This window comes from Triturus cristatus, chromosome 2_1 (assembly GCF_964204655.1).
Source record: "Triturus cristatus chromosome 2_1, aTriCri1.1, whole genome shotgun sequence".
Taxonomy (NCBI): Eukaryota; Metazoa; Chordata; class Amphibia; order Caudata; family Salamandridae; genus Triturus; species Triturus cristatus.
Genome location: NC_140581.1, coordinates 75,880,671 through 75,901,454, shown reverse-complemented (window position 1 = coordinate 75,901,454; position 20,784 = coordinate 75,880,671). Strand labels below are relative to the sequence as shown.

Below are 20,784 nucleotides of genomic sequence, written 5' to 3'. Positions count from 1 at the left end.
TGGGTAGAGGTCTCAGTGGAGAAGCCAATCCCATGTTATCTCCAGCTGTGCATGCCTGTCATCTTGCTAGACGTCTCTCTCAGAGAGGTGACTCCCTCCCCACCCTTTACAACATCCATCCATCTGTATTTGTATAGTTTATACATTGTTTTTAGAGGTTAGGTGTATGAGCTTGTGGGACTCTCGTGGGAGCTGTACAAAAGCAATGGTGGAGGTAACAGGGAAGCGGACACCATCTTTCCTGTACATACCCGGCATACCAAAATGGAGATTACAGTGAGAAATAAAACCCATGCCATGGTCACGGAGAAATGCAGAAATTGATTTATTAACATGGTTCCAGGACTTCTCAACTTGAGAACAAAATGTCTTTGACCATTGCAATTTTTCCCTTTGAGATATATTGGAGCATACAAAGACTGTGTGAGAAAAGAAGGACATCATTTGAGAAAATGTCTCCCTCATTTGGATTTTAAGTGCAACCCTCATGATTATGCCTAGGTCACTGTAAGACCAGATCTGATTTTGTTTTAAAAAGGAACCTTTGAAAGTCACTGAAAAGTCCAAAGGTTAAAGTGACATTATAGTTAGGCACTGTTAGTATATTTTACTTTAATGTTTTATTTTTTTAATGTTAAGGTAACTTTATAGTTAGGTGAATAAGTCACTGTCAACATCACAGATATAAGGGAAACCCCTACTGCACACTGTGTTCAATCTGTGTACAACTGTTGAGAGAGAAAACCAAGTTACTCCAGATACACAATTTTGGTTACATAATTAATGCTCCACTACGGTTTGCCTCCACCTTATCAAATCCCTCACAGTCATCAAACCCACAGTGAGAAACAAAATGGATATAAGTAGAAAAGTGGGTTCTGTAAACAGTGTTTACTCTATAGAGAGAGTTTTTTCTGTACCACACTATATGCAGACAGTGAATCTCTACTGAGAAATACCACACAGAAAAATGTTCACTCTATGCAATACTTGTCCAAAGAGACACTATTCATCAAAAAACAACCGAGGTCAGAAGGTGCTAAATGGTATACTACCTCCAGCCTCGTACTTTGGTAAAAATGTAGCTCATCTTCTGAAGCTAAGGAAGCACATGTCAATAGGTTTGTACTTAATGCACACAGTCTTCTTTAGAAATTGCAATGCTTTGACGATTCTGTCTAAATAATCAAGGTGGCTTATAATATGTAGTATCTATTACATCGAATCTTTGCACTCTTGGAAATTTTCTCTAAAGAACCAAAGAACCAAGAAACTTGTGTGGGACACAAGTGGGGTGTTGGGTTGCTGAAGGGGAAAAGCCTCTTCGACCAATCAGATCGCTCTATGTTTTGAATTTGCATGATGATAGGAGTCCTTCAAGAGTCCCACAAACCCAATCATTCGGTTAATTTCAGAACAACTACTGAACTGATTTACACCAAATACCAGATTGCACAATTTCTGAACAATGATCTATCTTTCTTCCGAATTTGGCATAATTCCATTTAGCCATTTTCATAGTATTGCTCTTCAATTTAATGGAAAACTGAATGGAGAAATGCGTTTTGGGAAGCCCTTTTTTGTCAGCCCCCACCTGACGGATCACCACAAAACAAACGGGCTCAGGGGCATGAGCTTAAAGTTAAAAATACTTTTTTCAAAGTGTCATGAAGATTCGCCAAATGCTGCCAAAATTATTAGCAAATTAAATAACGTTTTTTAATGGAAACTTGGTCCTAACTATAACTACAGAGTGGCCACCCCTACTCTGTAACATATAGATATATGGTCCAGTCGAAAGCGTAGTGCCGAAACACATAGATCGTCCTTATCTCTGCACTAATGGTGATTACAAATAAATATTTAAAAAGTCAACGCCTGCCTGGATCTTTTCTTCATGGTGTCGTGGATTCCTGTTGCTTGGTGAAGTAGCGATGGCGAATTTGAAAAAAAAAAAAGGGACTTTTTACTTAGTTGGACATTTTACTCATACAAAACCAAAGAAGTTCGGCTGTTATAGTGAGTAGAGTTACTATAACTCACGTCCCCGCAATGCACTGCTGATGATGTCACATATTACATCACTCATAACATGCTCAGTGACATCATTGATGACATCTCAAATGAAATCACTGATGACATATTAGGGTGTGAGGAGCTGCATCAGATTATCACGTGTATGATGTCATCAGTGATGTCATTAGTGATGTCATTTGAGATGTCATTTGAGATGTCATCAGTGATGTCATCATTGATGTCACTGACCATGTCATGAATGATTTAATATGGGACATCATCAGCAGTGCATTCCAGGGGCGCGAATTATAGTTAGCTCAACTAACTATAAAGGCCAAATTTCTCTGGTTATGTCTGAGTGAAATGTTCAATTAACTCATTTCTAACTATAACGTGCCTGAAACCTATGGTGTCTTCAGCGAATTTCAATGTTTTTTCAAATGCTAATTTCTAACTATAACGTCCCTGAAACCTATGGTTTTTCAGTGAATTTTTAAGGTTTTTTAAATGCTAATTTCAAACTATAATGTCCCTGAAACCTATGTTTTTTGCAGTGAATTTCAAAGGTTTTTTTAAATGCTATTTTCTAACTGTAACGTCCCTGAAACCTATGGCATTTTCAGTGAATTTCAAAGTTTTTTTAAATGCTAATTTCTTAGTATGATGTCCCAAAAATATTTTTCTTATTACTCTAAATCTTATAAAAATAATGTATTATTTTCTAATTTCTAAAAAATAAATATACATTTTATATATATATATAATAAAAAAGTGGATTCGCGTACCGATCGTGTACCTGTCTTGGTCGGTGCATGAATCCAAGCGGCCATATTGGTAAAGTCGTGTAGGTTGCGCGCTTCTTAAGCGACAGGTGCGTGAATTACGACCCCGCGTAACGTTACATACGTAATTGCGGAGCTCGCGCTGGCTGCGTGAATCCCCTGCAAAATTTTACATTTTAAAACTAGATATATATAACTTTAAAGTTTATATTAAAGCAAGAGATGATTTCATTTATTTATAAAAATCATATATTTGTAACTACAATAAAGATAAATTATTCTTAAATATATTTTTAGAATTCACGATGGGTGCATGCTGGGTGCGTGCGCGGTGCACGAATCCTTGTGACTTTTAAAAAAAGAAATTCATTGGTTAAAAACCTTTCCATTCTAGAAGTTACAAGACCCCTCCCAATTTTGTCATTTCTTCAAGAACCTTGTCAAGAGATACACCTGTTGTGTTTTTCTCTCTCCTTGATTTTTTTGGGTGTTTTTTTTTAGAAATCGACCAAATATGGAATCTTCATATGCAATGGAGAGCATCCATCAAGAAGATGATGACTTGGAGGCACCCCCATGAAAAAAAAGAGAGTATTGTCTGGGCCCTCTTTACTTTCCCGGAGGGTGAAAAAAAAGTAAATGCTCGAAAGGTCACCTTCAGTATTTGCCATCATGTTTTATCTCGGGGCTCTAAGAAGAAGTACTCCTATGTTGAAATATCTTCAGACAATCCATCCTCAGCAGCTGGCACGAGAGCAAAGGGAAAGAGAGCTGGAAGAACAAGCCCAGCCGTGCCTTTGGCTATTATCTCCATTATTTGCCGACTTAGTAACCATGACTTTCGCTTTCGCTTCGATATGGTCGCCTTCGTTTTGCACTGCTGTGATCAGTTCTTCTTCTGCAGCCGCTAATTTACCTAGCCGGTCATTCATTGCAGCACACTTTTTTTATTCAGCGAGAGTAAAAATCTAAGTGTTTGTCCCCGTATTCCTGCTTTGAGTGTGCCCCAATGAACGTTGATTCTGGCGCTTCCAAAGTTCTCCTTATGAAATTGAGGTATCCACTCCTTCATATGATTGCAATATCCTTCATTAAATAGAAGTGCCCGCTCAAAGCTCCATGTGAAAGTAGTACCCCCTTTGAGCCCTTCCCCCTTAATCTCTACAATTAACAGATTATGGTCCTCCAGTATGTGAGTTCTTTTTTCGATTATGCAGTCCTGCAATAGGGAATGAGATACTAAAATAAAGTCTAATTTTGCATGTTTGTGTGGATGCGAGAAATAGGTAAAGCCAGGGTTTGTGGGGTTCTGCCAGTTCCAGAGGTCCGTCAGTGTATGTTCCAGGCAGAGTGCCTTTAGTGCCCGAAACACCTTTAGTTTGCGACCATTAAATGTCCAGGCTGAGTCATGTCTTAAATTCTTATCAGCAGGCAAATTTATATTGAAGCCCCGCAGATTATTAATGGGAGTGGCCAGGTAGCTAGTTCATTATTAATATGATGAAACACCGTAGGGTTGCTACCATAGATGGAGCATATAGTAATTGAATCCCCATTACTCTTGTGACATTCAGTGATTGCCCACCTCCCAAACTGATCCACTAACGTGCGACTAAATTGTGAAGTGCGATTAGACATCAGAATTGCAACCCTGCAGTGGCGAGAGTTCTGTGACGTGGCCCCCACCAATGTATACCCAAGTGTTCCTGATAAATGTTTCTGTGTGTTTTCAATATGCGTTTCTTGCATGCAAATTACATCAGCCTTTAAAAGCCGCAATCCTGCTGCCGTGTTCCTTCTTTTTTTGGGATCATTGAGACCACAGATATTAATTGTGGCAATGCGTAGCATACTCATTTGTATTAAATGGATGTTCGTACCTTTTTGAGAACAAAAACTTACTGGTCTTCTTTTTGCTGGACCTACCACCCCCCAAGACCCCTCCATCCTTCCCCACCCCCCTCCCACCACCTACAACTGAGGTTACCTGGCTTTGCCAGGGCCAGGAAAATGGCATCCCTCCTCCTTCCATATTGTTCTATATGCTGGCTAATCCCTTAGCGTCATTAAGGAGCTAGGGGGAGGAAGGTATAAGGAGGCGGTGACAAGAGAAAAAAAAGAAAAATCAGAAGAGACAGAATAGAAAGTAGATCACAGCAAGCAAAAGGGGAAGATGTGGCATTATTATAGAAGCGCAGCTTTCAATCTGCCTGAGTTTAGGACATTTGTCTGCTACTGCTTAATCCCAGTTCGAACAGTAATCTCTTGTAAGTATGCTTTGGCCTGAATTTCGGACATAAAGCTGCGTTTAGTCCCCTTATACCCAATTTTTAGCCGAGCAGGATTCTGCAGGTATACGTCAGCTCCAAGTTGTTGGAAGTAGGGCAAAAGCTGTCTCAGCCTCCATCTGCGTTCGACTGTAACATGGGGGAAGTCAGGCCTGGTGAAGAAAGTGATTCCATCAAAGTCCCTCTTGTTTGTAGGTCTGGCCATATCATACAGTGCTTGGTGCAGGAGAAAGTTCCCAAAGTATAGAAGCATAGTGCGAGGGTGCTGAGGCATAGATGAGCAACGTTTTGAGGGAGTTAACGGGAATCTGTGTGCCCGCTGGATCTCTTTTTCCCAGTCCCAAGTGTGTAATTCTGGGAAGGCCCCCTTGAGGAGCGTGATCATAAAGCTCCCGGGATCATTACCTTTCGAACCTTCCGGGATGCCTAGAAAGCGAAGGTTGTTGCGCCGCTGCCTATTTCCCTGTTCCTACATCTTCCTCATGAGGTCCTTGACTATGCCTTCATGTTCGTCTCCTTGGGCTTTCAGAGTGGCTAGGTCTTTTTCCAGATTTTCCATCTGTACCTCTACGGAAGCCATTCGATCAACAATCTCTGCAAAAGTTCTGCTGAACCTTCCTGACGGCCCCTTGTAGTTTTTTGAAAGCTAAGTGCGATCTATGATTATCTCATTAGACTTCCTCCTGGAAGCTCTTAATGGTCTGTAGCACAACTGCCAGTGCTGGCTCATTCATTGTCCCTTCTTCACCTTCTCCATTATTGCCTGTGATTATGCGATTGACTCCTGAGGCGTCAGTTATGTCTGACATGACTGTAAGTTGTGAGGCTAAGTAATCCTATCTGAGCTCTCCGGCGCTTCTACTTTCAAGGCTATCACCTCTTCTTTGCCGGTCCCCTTTTTTCTTTTTTTTATGTTTTCTCTGCCTATGTCTTTTTGTATGAGGATCTGTATTTGAGCTGCTGTTGCATTTAAACCCATCTTCCTTGCTAGAAGAGGAGATACTTATATCTGATATTTCTGACTTGTAAGTTAGCGAATTAAACTTCTCTAGATTATCAGGCATCTTGGGTGAGAGACAAGGGGGCTTGCAGCTTGTGCTTTGCGTTACTTCTGTGAATACTTTTGAGCCTTTAAGTGGTTTGCTATTGCTTGCATCTGCTTTAATACTAAAATAATCCTCGTCCATATGTTTTTGTGAATTATCAGGGACCCTCTTTCTGGGAGTTATACAGGTGAACAGTGCTTGATCACCTTCCAGGCTGGATAGGGGGGGTAGAATGTAGCTCAGGGCATGCTGTGACCTCCTGCGCTGTAGAAGAGGGAGTGATTGGATAAGCCATTTCTTTAAGCACATTTGGCTCAGATTGTGTGATCAGTGTCTTTTCATTCTTTTTTCCTACATCTACATCAACATCCATAGCTTTCCCCTGAGCCTTGGGTCCCAGCCCCCCTGTTAGACTGAAACTGCTTGTGACTAATGGTTGACAATAACCGGGGTCTTTGTAAGCCTTAACCTGAGCTTTTCTTGAGGCTTCTGCTTTTTATGTGTGGCTTGCACCCTCATTTTCCTCGATTTTCTTCCCTTCTCTCCTCTCTCACTCTTTTTCCCCACCTTGCTTTTGGACCTGCGGGTCTCAAACCGTTTTTAGGTCTCGGCTAGCGATGGCTGCGCTTGCGCAGTCTCGCTCGCGAGACATAATGACTTGGGTGAAGAGGGGCTTGAACCCGCCCCTCTTCTTCCCTGTTCTCCATTGGCTGGCCTAGTAAATGCTGGCCAGCCATTGGAGAAGAGGTCCCGTCACTCTAATCCTGCCCCGTCCTTTTCGGATCGGGGGGCGTGTTTTTTGCGAGAAGTCTCAGGGAGGAGACAACAGCAAAACACGCCCCCGAATCCGAAAACGACGCTGCGTTTCTCCGAGGCAGTTCTTCTCAGCCTCGGAGAAAGGCAGTGGTGTGATCGTCCGCTCCCCCTGCGTACAGCTGCTGCCCTGGTCTCCTCACCCTGTCCTCTCCGGAGCTTATTGTTTACTTTTTTTCCCTGCAACTAGTTCTAGAGCGTAAGCTAAAGAGTCAGTAGCAGAACTCTGAGAGGAAGTAAACAACTAAATGGTGTCCTGTTTTTATGATGCTTCGCGCGGCGCGTCAAACGTCAGGCTCCGAGTGATTCGTTGACAGGTATTAATAAGCAAATTGGGTTGGATGCGGGTAATCCATTCGCACAGCTGCGACGTGCCAGTCATTCGTGCCGCCATTTTGGAAGAGGGTACTGATTTTGTGGGAGTGGCAAGAAAGCACCCAAAGTAGTGTACATGCCTTCCTAATGCTGCGTTCAACCCTCTGTAGAGCGTGCGTGGATTGTTATCTGTTTTAAAAACTTGGTTGAAATGTTTCTACAGATAAGGCTACCGTGTTTCTTGGCACCCTTCATAATAGCAAGGCCGCCAGAGACACGACGAGATATTGTCTTTCGTTTGTTTTGCCCATGCTACCACCAGTGGCATATACTGTCCTTTAAAAGTTGTTTCACGTGATACTTTTAATCGAATAATGTAGTACCATTTTGGTTTTAATTACTAAGTGAGTGGTCCTTCTTCTCTGCCCACTGCGGCTCACAGTCCCTCGTCTATCGTTACTAAGTTGGTAGTCCTTCCTTGATGGCTCTGAGTCCCTCAAACGTCAGGCTCCGAGTGATTCGTTGACAGGTATTAATAAGCTAATTGGGTTGGATGCGGGTAATCCATTCGCACAGCTGCGACGTGCCAGTCATTCGTGCCGCCATTTTGGAAGAGGGTACTGATTTTGTGGGAGTGGCAAGAAAGCACCCAAAGTAGTGTACATGCCTTCCTAATGCTGCGTCCAACCCTCTGTAGAGCGTGCGTGGATTGTTATCTGTATCAAAAACTTGGTTGAAATGTTTCTACAGATAAGGCTACCGTGTTTCTTGGCACCCTTCATAATAGCAAGGCCGCCAGAGACACGACGAGATATTGTCTTTCGTTTGTTTTGCCCATGCTACCACCAGTGGCATATACTGTCCTTTAAAAGTTGTTTCACGTGATACTTTTAATCGAATAATGTAGTACCATTTTGGTTTTAATTACTAAGTGAGTGGTCCTTCTTCTCTGCCCACTGCGGCTCACAGTCCCTCGTCTATCGTTACTAAGTTGGTAGTCCTTCCTTGATGGCTCTGAGTCCCGGCATGTAGTGTACCGAAGAGAGCGGAGAATGCACTTTTCAGCCCTGGTCCGGAGAGCTCTCTGGGTTCAGGAGCCGATCTGTAGGTGCATCACCAGCAGGGTGCGTGTGCTTAAATTTTCTATGCTTCTGGCGGTCTGGTTTTCAATTGCCTACACTGTACTACATTTCCACCTTTGCAATTTTTCAGAGTCTGACATTTAAGTACTTTAGAGGTGACACTTGGTGAGTTACATCGCAGTTATGTCGCATGAACAAATTACAGAAAGTAATGTTTTTGTGTAATTAAATGTTCCAGAAATTCAACAGCAGTAACCACTCATCGAGATAGATGTTTTGTATAAGGAAACCTCAACTACATTTTTAGGTCGAGGCTAGGCAGCTATGAACATTGTCCATTTACTGATCTTCTGCGGAGGCCCTGTAGTGCATGGTTGCCCTGTGAATGACATGCCTGCACTGTAGGTATTAACTTCCTGGCAATGGTAAGTGAAGCAGTGTATGATGTCAGGTTGTTCAATGCTTGAAAACATTTAGGCAGGTTTCACATGGGGTGCTACGTAGGAGACTGGCTGAGCTGATGTTGCTGGTGGGTTGTGTATTGATGAGAAATCCACCAATGGGATATTTGTCCCTGTATTTCGTTAATAAATTAAGTCAATGCATTTGACAATCTGTGAACAGTGATCTTTACAGTCAGATTGCGTTGCCTATGCCGGATGCCTCTATTTTCATCCCATGCATACTGAGTCTTTAGAACACGCTGATCAGCTGTTGAATTTGGCTGTCTTATACTACTTATATAGAAGGGCAATTCACATGACAGCTCCAGAAAAGTATGACTGACTTGATTATCACTAGGGCTACTCACTTTTATCTGTTCATACATTGATGAACTATCCTACTTTATGACCTGGCATTGTTAAAGTTAGAGCTATAGGCATTGCTCATGACATTATTTTTGTTTATGTTTTTGTTTTTAAAACATGTAGAGAAACGGCATTGTTATTTACAATGTCAATAGCTTAATCAGTGTGTGTGTAGGTGGCTCTGTGTGTGGGTGCAAATGCAATAGGTCTCGCATTTGAGAGTGATTAAGCTATTGACATTGTAAATAACAATGCCGTTTCTTTAAATGTTTTAAAAACAAAAACATAAACAAAAATCATGTCATGAGCAATGCCAATAGCTCTAACTTTACCAATGCCGAGACCATTGCATTGTAAATGCTTGTTGCAGATTCTCGGCCATCCTGGAGCTGGGCTGCGGTGTTACTTGCGTTATAGAGCTGAGCGGCTGCACATTTTTACTTTTCAATGACTTTGCCCCCCTACCAGCCATCCTTACTTTTATCTGGTAAAGTCTGTCGCTGCTACAAAGTATACCAATGAAATAGCAAACTGCCAGGAAATCAGTGTGCTGTCCGTGTAGCTGAAATCCCAGGAAAGCTTTCCCCACGGCAAGCAGAGCGCTGTGGATCGCCGATGGATTTCGGCATTATGACAGCGTGGCAGGGAGATCGCGCCGCAGGGCAGGGGAAATCAAGGATGACCGATCTTAGCAGGCTCCATCGAAGCTGGCCTGTAATGGATGGTTAATCCACGCTTGTCCAGCTCGTGTTGTGTCGCGCTTAACGGGAAAGGTAAGACGAATTTGCAGATGCCGGGGCGGCTTCATTAGCTGATCTCTTCGCATTTCTTTCCATGCAGCCCGGTTTCTCACTCAGGGGTAAACAAGGAGTGTAGGCATAATTTTCAGAGGTCTGAACGGCGTAGCATCGCAGAAGGGTTGTCACTCAGACACCATCTTGCCTCCCACCCTTTGTTCTTTTTTCTTTTGCGATTTTCTTGTCATTCGGAATGTTTCTCAATAATAATGGAGAATATCTAAAAAAAAAAAAAGTATATTATTAAAATAGTTATATACAAATATTCTTATCTATTACTAAACAAACACCTTCTATTTGAAAGCTACAAAGTATGGTTTTCGTAATATGGTAACACTTATATCTCAGCTCCAAAATAAGGGAAAAGGGGTGCACAAGCAGAGAACAGGAGTGCAGAAAGAAGCAAAAGATTAGGGGTGGGCGGAATTGCGTAATTGACTTTCGGAAATTATCGCGAAATTGCGCAAAATCTCCGCTTGCCCATGCAGTCACTAATGGGCGCGGCCATCTTGCTCGCGATGATTATTTCCTGTTCGCGATCGCAATGATGTGTTCGCAATAGCAAACTCTCGTGGGATAGCGCGACCGGCTACCAACAATCCAACAGCGCAAACAGACAGGAAAACTCGTTGGCGAACGCAGGGACCCGGTAAGTCGCCACAGCGCACGCGAGAACGCATTTTTAAAGTCGGAACAAGAAAAATACTTCCGTTTCGCGGCAGGTTGCGAAAGTTTTTACATTTCCGCGCTCTCCGTGGAACGCGAAAATGTCAAAATATCGCAAATTCCGCGAGCAGAACGAAATTTACCGCCCAAGCCTACAAAAGATGTACACAAAGAAAAAAAGGAGTACACAAAAAACAAATAACAAGCTAGAGCAGTGCACAAAGAACCAACAGACATCAATCAATCAATCAATCATAGCATTTGTAAAGCGCACTACATACCTGTGAGGGTCTCAAGGTGCTGGGAGAGGTGTAATGCTGCCACTGCTCAAAGAACCAGGTCTTTAGGAGTCTTCTGAAGGTCAGCCGGTCTTGGGTCTGCCTTAGGTGGAAGGGGAGGCTGTTCCAGGTCTTGGCGGTGAGGTGGGAGAATGATCTGCCGCCGGAGGTTTTTCTTCGGATGCGGGGGACTGTGGCGAGAGCGAGGTTGGTGGAGCGAAGCTGGTGGGTGTAGAAGCTAAGTCTGCTGTTGAGGTGAGCAGGTCCGGTGTTGTGGAGTGCCTTGTGTGCATGGGTGAGGAGCTTGAAGTTTATCCTCTTGATGACGGGGAGCCAGTGCAGGTCTCTCAGGTGGGGTGTGATGTGGCAGCGGTGAGGGATGTGGAGGACCAGGCGTGCAGAGGTGTTCTGAATGCGTTGAAGCCGTTTCAGGAGTTTGGCCGAGGCTCCTGTGTAGAGGGCGTTTCCGTAGTCCAACCTGCTGCTGACGAGGGCCTGGGTGACTGTTCTTCTCGTTTTGGTGGGGATCCACTTGTAGATCTTGCGGAGCATGCAGAGGGTGTTGAAGCAAGAGGAAGAGACAGCGTTGACCTGCTTAGTCATGGATAGGGTGGAGTCGAGGATGACCCCTAGGTTGCATGCGTGGTCAGTGGGTGCTGGAGCTGTTTCCAGTGCGGTCAGCCACCAGGAGTTGTTCCAGGCCAAGGGGGTGGATCCGAGTATGAGGACCTCTGTGTTGTCCGAGTTCAGCTTCAGTCGGCTGTTCATCATCCATTCGGCGACGGCCTTCAATTCTTCGTGAAGGTTGGTTTTGGTGGTGTTGGGGTCCTTGGTGAGGGAAAGGATCAGCTGGGTTTCATCGGCGTAGGAGATGATGTTGAGCTCGTGCAGTCGGGCGACGTGGGCGAGCGGTGCCATGTGGATGTTGAACAGCGTTGGGCTGAGGGATGAGCCCTGGGATATGCCGCAGATGATCTCGGTGAATTCGGAGCAGATGGGGGGGAGGCCGACGCTCTGTGTTCTGCAAGAGAGGAAAGAGGTTGTCCAGTCCAGGGTTTTCTCTTGGATCCCGGCGTTGTGGAGTCGTGTTCGTAGTGTGCAGTGGCAGACCATGTCGAAGGCGGCTGACAGGTCCTGGAGGATGACGGCCGAGGTTGCTCCATTTTCTAGCAGGGTCCTGATGTCATTTTGTGGTGGCGATGAGGGCCTTCTCTGTACTGTGGTTGCTGTAGAACCCAGACTGGGACGTGTCCAGAATGCTGTTCTCTTCTAGGTAGTGGGTCAGTTGTTTGTTGATGGTTTTTGGGATGACCTTCGCCGGGAACGGGAGCAGAGAGATGGGCCGAAAGTTCTTGAGGTCCCTGGGGTCCACCTTGTGTTTCTTGAGTAAGGCGTTGATCTCGGTGGGCTTCCAGCTCTCCGGGAAGGTTGCTGTCTCGAAGGAGATGTTGATGGCTCTCCGGAGGTGGGGTGCGATGGCGGTGCTGGCTTTGTTGAAGATGTGGTGTGGGCATGGGTCTGACGGAGATTCGGAGTGGATGGTGTTCATCGTCTTGATGGTGTCGTCGTCATTGATGTTGGTCCAGGAGAGCAGGCGGTTTGTGCGGATTGTGGTTGTGGGGTCGGCGGACTCAGTGGTTGTCGTGGCGGTCGTGGCATTGAAGCTGTCGTGGATGTCTGTGATTTTGCGATGGAAGAAGGTGGCAAGCGAGTCGCACAGGTCTTGCAAGGGTGGGATGTCGTTGGTGTTGGAGCTGGGGTTGGAGAGTTCTTTCACAATTTTGAAGAGCTCTTTGCTGTTGTTTGTGTTGTTGTCTAGTCGGTCTTTGAAGGAGGCCCTTTTGGCAGATCTGATGTGGTGGTGATGTCTGCGGGTGGCATTTTTGTGGGCTGTGTAGCTGTCCGGTGTTCTTTCATGGAGCCACTTCTTCTCCAGCTTTTGGCAAGTTTGTTTGGAAGCCTGGAGGTCTTCAGTGAACCAGCTGGCTTTCTTGCTGGTGTGATTGTTGGAGGATTTCTTGTGTGGGGCGAGGGTGTTGGCACAGTCGTCGATCCACCGTCTGAGGTTGCGTGCAGCGGTGTCGGCGTTGGTGGGGTTGGCGGGTGGGCTTTCGGTGAGGGTGGTGGTTAGATGGTCTTCGGTGATTCTGCTCAGCAGCGGTGAGGCATCTGTTGGGTGCGGTGGTGCGAGGTGGGTTTCGGGAAGGTGAAGCGGATGCAGCGATGGTCGGTCCAGTGGTGTTCGGTGGTGTGGTTGAAGGAGACATGGGGGCTTGCGGAGAAGATGGGGTCGAGCGTGTGGCTGGCGGAGTGAGTGGGCGATGTGACGAGTCCGAGGTTGGCTAGGTTGTTGATCAGGGTGGTGGAGTTGGTGTCGTTGTTGCTGATTTCTCTGGCTCTTGAGGTGGGAGTTCAGGTCCCCGAGGAGGATGTAGTTTGTGGAGGCGAGGCTGTGTGTGCTGATGTAGTCGGCGATGGAGTCGCTGAACTGTGGTTGGGGTCCAGGGGGTCTGTAGACGAGGGTTCCTCTGAGGGTGGTGTTGAGGTCGGTGTGGATCTGGCAGTGCATTTGTTCGGCAGTGCTGAGGGTGTCATCGGTGCTGGTCGAGACTCTGAGGGTGTTCCTGTGGACGATGGTGATTCCTTCTCCTACTCCGTTGGTGCGGTCTCTGCGGGAGATCTTGTAGCCTTCTGGGATGGCTATGGTGATGTCAGGTGCCGAGGAGGGGTTTAGCCAGGTCTCGATCAGGAAGGCGACATCTGGTGCGGTTGAGTAGAGATGGTCCCAGAGTTCAACGGCGTGTTTGCGGGTGAAGCGGGTGTTGAGAAGGATGCAGTTGAGGTCGTTGGGTTCGTTCCTGATCGGTGGGCTGGCGGGTCGTGTGCTGGTGAAGCTGCTATTCCGGAAGGAGAAGGGTCCTTGGATGTGCTTCGGGGTGGCCAGGCAGCATGCGTGTTGTCGTTCGGTGTTGAGTGAGTGGAGGGTGTTGGCTTCGTAGCGATTTTGGGGGTTGCAGGGAGCAGGGGTTCTGGCACTGGGCGCAGTCCAGGTGCAGACGGGCACAGACGGGCTTGCCTTTGGAGCGCCTTCGGCAATCCAGCGGTGCGGTCGCACAGCAGCCACCATAAGAAGGGGAGGTGGAAGGGAGGAGCAGCTGGCAGGTGGGAGTGGGCGAATGAGGGAGCGGGGGGGTGGGGCCGCAGGGGATGCAGCGGCGGGAAACTGAAGGGAAGACTGGCAGGGATACAGAAATAAAGAAAAGGGCACAGTAAGGGGGCACAAGGGCAAAGCACACAGCGAGTGACACAAGAAATACAAATACAAATGACAGTAAATAAAATGAAATAAAACTACCAGGACACAGGTGCGAGCAGTGAGGGGCTCGAACCCCTGTCAGCAAAGCGGCAGCTGGGCTGAGGCGCGGGCACACAGGCGTTGCTGTGCAATGTGGGGAGTGACCCATCAAGGGTCAAGGGTCACTCTCACTACTGCGCAGCGGCCGCCATAAGAAGGGGAGGTGGGAGGGAGGAGCAGCTAGGAGGTGGAAGCAGGCGAATGAGGGAGCGGGGGGCAGGTCCGCAGGGGTCGCAATGGCGGGAATCTGAAGGAAAGACCGGCGGGGATACAGAAATAAAGAAAAGGGCACAGTAAGGGGGCACAAGGGCAAAGCACACAGCGAGTGACACAAGGGGCTGATTCACAGAACTAACTTAAGACAAAATCCTAAACTTACTACCATTTTGTTATTCACAGAAGGCACGTACTCATTTTGGTATTCACAGAAGGCACTTACTCATTTCGGTATTCACAGAAGTTAGGACTCCTATCTTTAGGAATCCTAAATGCCTTCTGTGAATACTGAAAGTCTTAATGTTAGGATTTTTCTCAGTTTAGGAGTAGTAAAGTTAGGACTCCTGTGGAATTTTTTTTGTTAAATTCCACTTTTTTGGGGAGTCGAGCAATCAAAGCGTACACATCAAGGTGGGTGTGCGGATTCTAGCTGCCATTTTAGAAAAGTCATGAAGGATCCACGTACGGTGAGTGACGGCTGCGTTGCTTTTAATTACTCACTTAAACATACAGTCAGAGAGCTTCTAAATCCTCCATCCAGACAGTTATATATCCACTCAATCTTCAATACAGATTGGCATATATATAATACATATTTAAATTTCAAACTAAACCACATTCACTGGATGATGTCATCAGTGATGTCATCAGTGATGTAATTTGAGATGTCATCAGTGATGTCATTAATGATGTCACTGACCATGTCATGAATGATGCAATATGTGACATCATCAGCAATGTATTGCAGGCGCCCGAGTTATAGTTAGCAGAACTAACTATAACGGAGGAATTTCTATGGTTTTGTATGAGTGAAATGGCCAGCTAACTATAACACCCCTGAAACCTATGTTTTTTTCTTTGAATTTCTAAGTTCTTTTAAATGCTAATTTCTAACTATAACGTCTCTGAAACCTATGGTTTTTTCAGTGAATTTCAAAGCTTTTTTAAATGCTAATTTCTAACTATAACTTTTTTGAACCTATGTTTTTTCAGTGATTTTCAGAGGTTTTTAAATGCTAAATCTAAGTGTGATAGTAGTTATACCTATTTTTTGTACTGATTTTCTACAGTTTTTTAACTGGTTATTTATAAATATCTTCTTAATTAAATAACATTATATATTATTCTGAAAGTTTAAAAATAAATCAAGCTGAAATATTGACACATTTTTTTGTTTTCATTTTTTACTTTAATATATTTATATTATTTTCTTTTAAATTCCACTTTTTTTGGGAATCGAGCAATCAAAGCGTACACCTCAAGGTGGGTTTGCGGATTGTAGCTGCCATTTTAGAAAAGTCATGAAGGATCCACGTACGGTGAGCGACGGCTGCGTGTTTTTCAGTTACATAATATACATTTAATATTACGTGATGTGCGTGATTGGTATGCGACCAGTCTGCGACTCCTGCTCCCGCACATTCGCGAAACATGCGCATTACGGTACGAGATGCTTTTGTGGTGGCGGGTCCCGCGTGACGTCATATACGTGCTGGGGTGCGCTTGGTGTGCAACTCCCGCCCAAAAAAATTGATATGTATCTGTCTTTAATATACATATTAGGGCAAGAGATTATCGAAAATATTCATAAAAATAATATATTTGTACTTATAATAAACCTATATTATTTTTAAATATATTTTAGCGAAGTCGGGTGTATGCTTCGTGAGTGCAGAGAACCAGGTCAGCAGAGCTGCTGTAGAGCCAGAAAAACCAGGTCAGCAGAGCCATTGTAAAGCCAGAGTACCAGGTCAGCAGAGCTGCTCAAGAGCCTAAGAAGCAGGTCAGCTGAGCTCCTCTAGAACCAGAGTCCCAGGTCAGCAGAGCTGCTCTAGAGGCCGAGAACCAGGTCAGCCGAGCTGCTGTAGAGCCAGAGAAATCAGGTCAGCAGAGCTGCTTTAGAGGGAGAGAACCAGGTCAACAGAACTGCTTTAGACCCAGAGAACCAGATCAGCAGAGCTGCTCTAGAGCCAGAGAACCAGGTCAGCAGAGCTGCCTTAGAGCCATAGAACCAGGTCAGCAGAGCTGCTCTAGAGGCAGAGAACCAGGTCAGCAGATATGCTTTAGAGCCAGAGAACCAGGTCAGCAGAGCTCATTAGAGGGAGAGAACCAGGTCAGCAGAGCTGCTTTAGAGCCAGAGAACAAGGTCAACAGAGCTGCTCTATAGCCTGAGAGCCAGGTCAGTAGAGCTGCTATAGAGTCGAAGAACCAGGTCAGCAGAACTGCTTTAGAGGCAGAGAACCAGGTCAGTAGAGATGCTCTAGAGGTAGAGAACCAGGTCAACAGAGCTGCTTTAGAGGGAGAGAACCAGGGCAGCAGAGCTGCTCTAGACTAGAGCCAGAGAACCAGGTCAGCAGAGATGTTTTAGAGCTATAGAAACAGGTCAGCAGAGCTGCTCTAGAGGCAGAGAACCAGGTCAGCAGAGCTGATTTAGAGGGTGAGAACCAGGTCAGCGGAGCTACTTTAGAACCAGAAAACAAGGTCAGCAGACCTGCTCTAGAGCCAGAGAACCAGGTCAGCAGAGCTGCTTTAGAGACAGAGAACCAGGCCAGCAGAGCTGCTATAGAGCCAGATAAACCAGGTCAACAGAGCTGCTTTGGAGGGAGAGAACCAGATCAGCAGAGCTGCTTTAGAGTCAGAGAACCAGATCAGCAGAGCTGCTCTAGAGCCAGAGAAAAGAGCCAGAGAAACCAGGTCAGCAGAGCTGCTTTAGAGGGAGAGAACCAGGTCAGCAGAGCTGCCCTAGAGCCATCGAACCAGTTCAGCAGAGCTGGTTTAGAGCCATCGAACAAGGTCAGCAGTGCTGATTTAGAACCAGAGAACCAGGTCAGCAGAGCTGCTCTATAGCCTAAGAGCCAGGTAAGCAGAGCTGCTCTAGTGCCAGAGAACCAAGTCAGCAGAGCTGCTGGAGAGCCAGAGAAGTCAGGTGAGTAGAGCTGCTTTAGAGCGAGAGAACCAGGTCAGCATAGCTGCTTTAGAGGGAGAGAACAAGATCAGCAGAGCTACTTTAGAGCCAGAGAACCAGGTCAGCAGATCTGCTTTATAGCCAGAGAACCAGGTCAGCAGAGCTGCTTTGGAGCCAGAGAACCAGGTCAGCAGAGCTTCTCTAGATCCTAAGAACCAGGTCAGCAGAGCTGCTCTAGAGCGAGACAACCAGGTCAGCAGAGCTGCTGTAGAGACAGAGAAACCTGGTCAGCATAGCTGCTTTAGAGGGAGAGAACAAGGTCAGCAGAGCTACTTTAGAGCCAGAGATCCAGGTCAGCAGAGCTGCTTTAGAGCCAGAGAACTAGGTCAGCAGAGCTGCTTTAGAGCCGCCAGAGAACCAGGTCAGTAGAGCTGCTCTAAAGGCAGAGAACCAGGTCAGCAGAGCTGATTTAGAGGGTGAGAACAAGGTCAGCAGATCTGCTTTAGAGCCAGAGAACCAGGTCAGCAGATCGGCTCTAGAGCCAGAGAACCAGGTAAGCAGAGCTGCTTTGGAGTCAGAGAACCAGGTCAGCAGAGCTTCTCTAGAGCCTAAGAAACAGGTCAGCAGAGCTGCTCTAGAGCCAGAGAACCATGTCAGCAAAGCTGCTGTAGAGCCAGAGAAACCAGGTCAGTAGAGCTGCTTTAGAGAGAGAGAACCAGGTCAGCATAGTTGCTTTAGAGGAGAGGCCCAGGTCAGCAGAGCTGCTTTAGAGCCAGAGAACCAGGCCAGCAGAGCTGCTCTAGAGCCAGAGAAACAAGTCAGCACAGCTGCATTAGAGCCATAGAACCAGGTCAGCAGAGGTGCTTTAGAGCCAGAGAACCAGGTCAGCAGAGCTGCTCTAGAGCCTAAGAACCAGGTCAGCAGAGCTGCTCTAGAGCCAAACAACCAGGTCAGCAGAGCTGATGTAGAGCCAGAGAAACCAGGTCAGTAGAGCTGCTTTAGAGGGAGAGAACCAGGTCGGTAGAGCTGCTCTAGAGGGAGAGAACTAGGTCAGCAGAGCTGATCTAGAGCCAGAGGACCATGTCAGCAGAGCTGCTTTAGAGCCATAGAAGCAGGTCAGCAGAGCTGCTCTAGAGGCAGAGAACCTGGTCACCAGAGCTGCTTTAGAGGGGGAGAATGAGGTCAGCAGAGCTGCTTTAGAGCCAGAGAACTAGGTTAGCAGAGCTGCTCTAGAGCCAGAGAAACCAGGTCAACAGAGCTGCTTTGGAGGGAGAGAAACAGGGCAGCAGAGCTGCTTTAGAGCCAGATAACCATGTCAGCAGAGCTGCTCTAGAGACAGAGAACCAGGTCAGCAGAGCTGCTTTTAGAGGGATAGAATCAGGTCAGCAGAGCTGCTTTAGAGCCAGAGAACCAGGTCAGCAGAGCTGCTCTAGAGACAGAGAAACCAGGTCAACAGAGCTGCTATAGAGGGAAAGAACCAGGGCAGCAGAGCTGCTTTAGAGCAAGAGAGCCAGGTCAGCAGAGCTGCTCTAGAGCCAGAGAACCAGGTCAGCAGATCTGCTTTAGAGCCAGAGAACCAAGTCAGCAGAGCTGCTCTAGAGCCTAAGAACCAGGTCAGCAGAGCTGCTGTAGAGCCAGAGAAACCAGGTCAGCAGAGCTGCTTTAGAGCAAGAGAACCAGGTCAGCATATCTGCTTTAGAGCCAGAGAACCAGCTCAGTAGAGCTGCTCTAGAGGCAGAGAACCATATCAGCAGATGTGCTTTAGAGGAAGAAAAAGAGGTCAGCAGAGCTGCTTTAGAGCCGGAGAACCACGTCAGCAGAGCTGGTCTAGAGGCAGAGAACCAGGTCAGCAGAGCTGCTTAAGAGGGAGAGAATCAGGTCAGCAGAGCAGCTTTAGAGCCAGAGAACCAGGTCAGCAGAGCTGCTCTAGAGCCAGAAAAACCAGGTCAACAGAGCTGCTTTAGAGGTAGAGAACCATGGCAGCAGAGCTGCTCTAGAGGCAGAGAACCATGTCAGCAGAGATGATTTAGACGGAGAGAACCTGGTCAGCATAGCTACTTTAGAGCCAGAGAACCAGGTCAGCAGAGCTGCTCTAGAGCCAGAGAACCAGGTCAGCAGAGCTGCTCTAGAGCCAGAGAACCAGGTCAGCAGAGCTGCTCTATAGCCTAAGAAGCAGGTCAGCAGAGCTGCTGTAGAGTCAGAGAAACCAGGTCAGCAGAGCTGCTTTAGAGCGAGAGAACCAGGTCAGCAGAGCTGATTTAGAGCCATAGAACCAGGTCAACAGTGCTGCTTTAGAGGGAGAGAACCAGGTCAGCAGAGCTACTTTAGTGCCAGAGAACCAGGTCAGCAGTGCTGCTTTAGAACCAGAGAAGCAGGTCAGCAGAGCTGCTTTAGAGGGAGAGAAAGAGGTCAGCAGAGCTGCTTTAGAGCCAGAGAACCAGGGCAGCAGAGCTGCTCCAGAGCCAGAGAAACCAGGTCAACATAGCTGATTTAGAGGGAGAGAACCAGTGCAGCAGAACTGCTTTAGAGCCAGAGAACCTGGTCAGCAGAGCTGCTCTAGAGCCAGAGAACCAGGTCAGCAGAGCTGCTTTAGAGACAGAGAACCAGGTCAGCAGAGCTGCTATAGAGCCAGATAAACCAGGTCAACAGAGCTGCTTTGGAGGGAGAGAACCAGGTCAGCAGAGCTGCTGTGGAGACAGAGAAACCAGGTCAGCATAGCTGCTTTAGAGGGAGAGAACAAGATCAGCAGAGCTACTTTAGAGCCAGAAAACCAGGTCAGCAGAGCTGCTTTAGAGCCAGAGAACCAGGTCAGCAGAGCTGCTTTAGAGCCAGAGAACCAGGTCAGTAGAGCTGCTCTAGAGGCAGAGAACCAGGTCAGCAGAGCTGATTTGATTTAGAGGGTGAGAACCAGGTCAGCAGATCTGCTTTAGAGCCAGAGAACCAGGTCAGCAGAGCTGCTTTGGATTCAGAGAACCAGGTCAGCAGAGCTTCTCTAGAGCCTAAGACACAGGTCAGCAGAGCTGCTCTAGAGCCAGAGAACCAGGTCAGCAGATCTGCTCTAGAGCCAGAGAACCAGGTCAGCAGAGCTGCTTTAGAGACAGAGAACCAGGTCAGCAGAGCTGCTTTAGAGAGAGAGAACCAGGTCAGCATAGTTGCTTTAGAGGAGATGACCAGGTCAGCAGAGCTGCTTTAGAGCCAGAGAACCAGGCCAGCAGAGCTGCTTTAGAGCCAGAGAACCAGGTCATCACAGCTGCTCCATAGCCAGAGAAACAAGTCAGCACAGCTGCGTTAGAGCCATAGAACCAGGTCAGCAGAGCTGCTTTAGAGCCAGAGAACCAGGTCAGCAGAGCTGCTCTAGAGCCTAAGAACCAGGTCAGCAGACCTGCTCTAGAGCCAAACAACCAGGTCAGCAGAGC

General features: G+C 46.8%; 1 protein-coding gene across 1 annotated transcript in view; it reads left to right on the top strand.

The window, feature by feature from the left end:
* The window catches only part of LOC146863772 (uncharacterized), a 183,835-nt gene that overhangs the window by 23,166 nt on the left and 139,885 nt on the right, over positions 1 to 20,784 (top strand). The gene's annotated exons all lie outside the window — the stretch shown is intronic.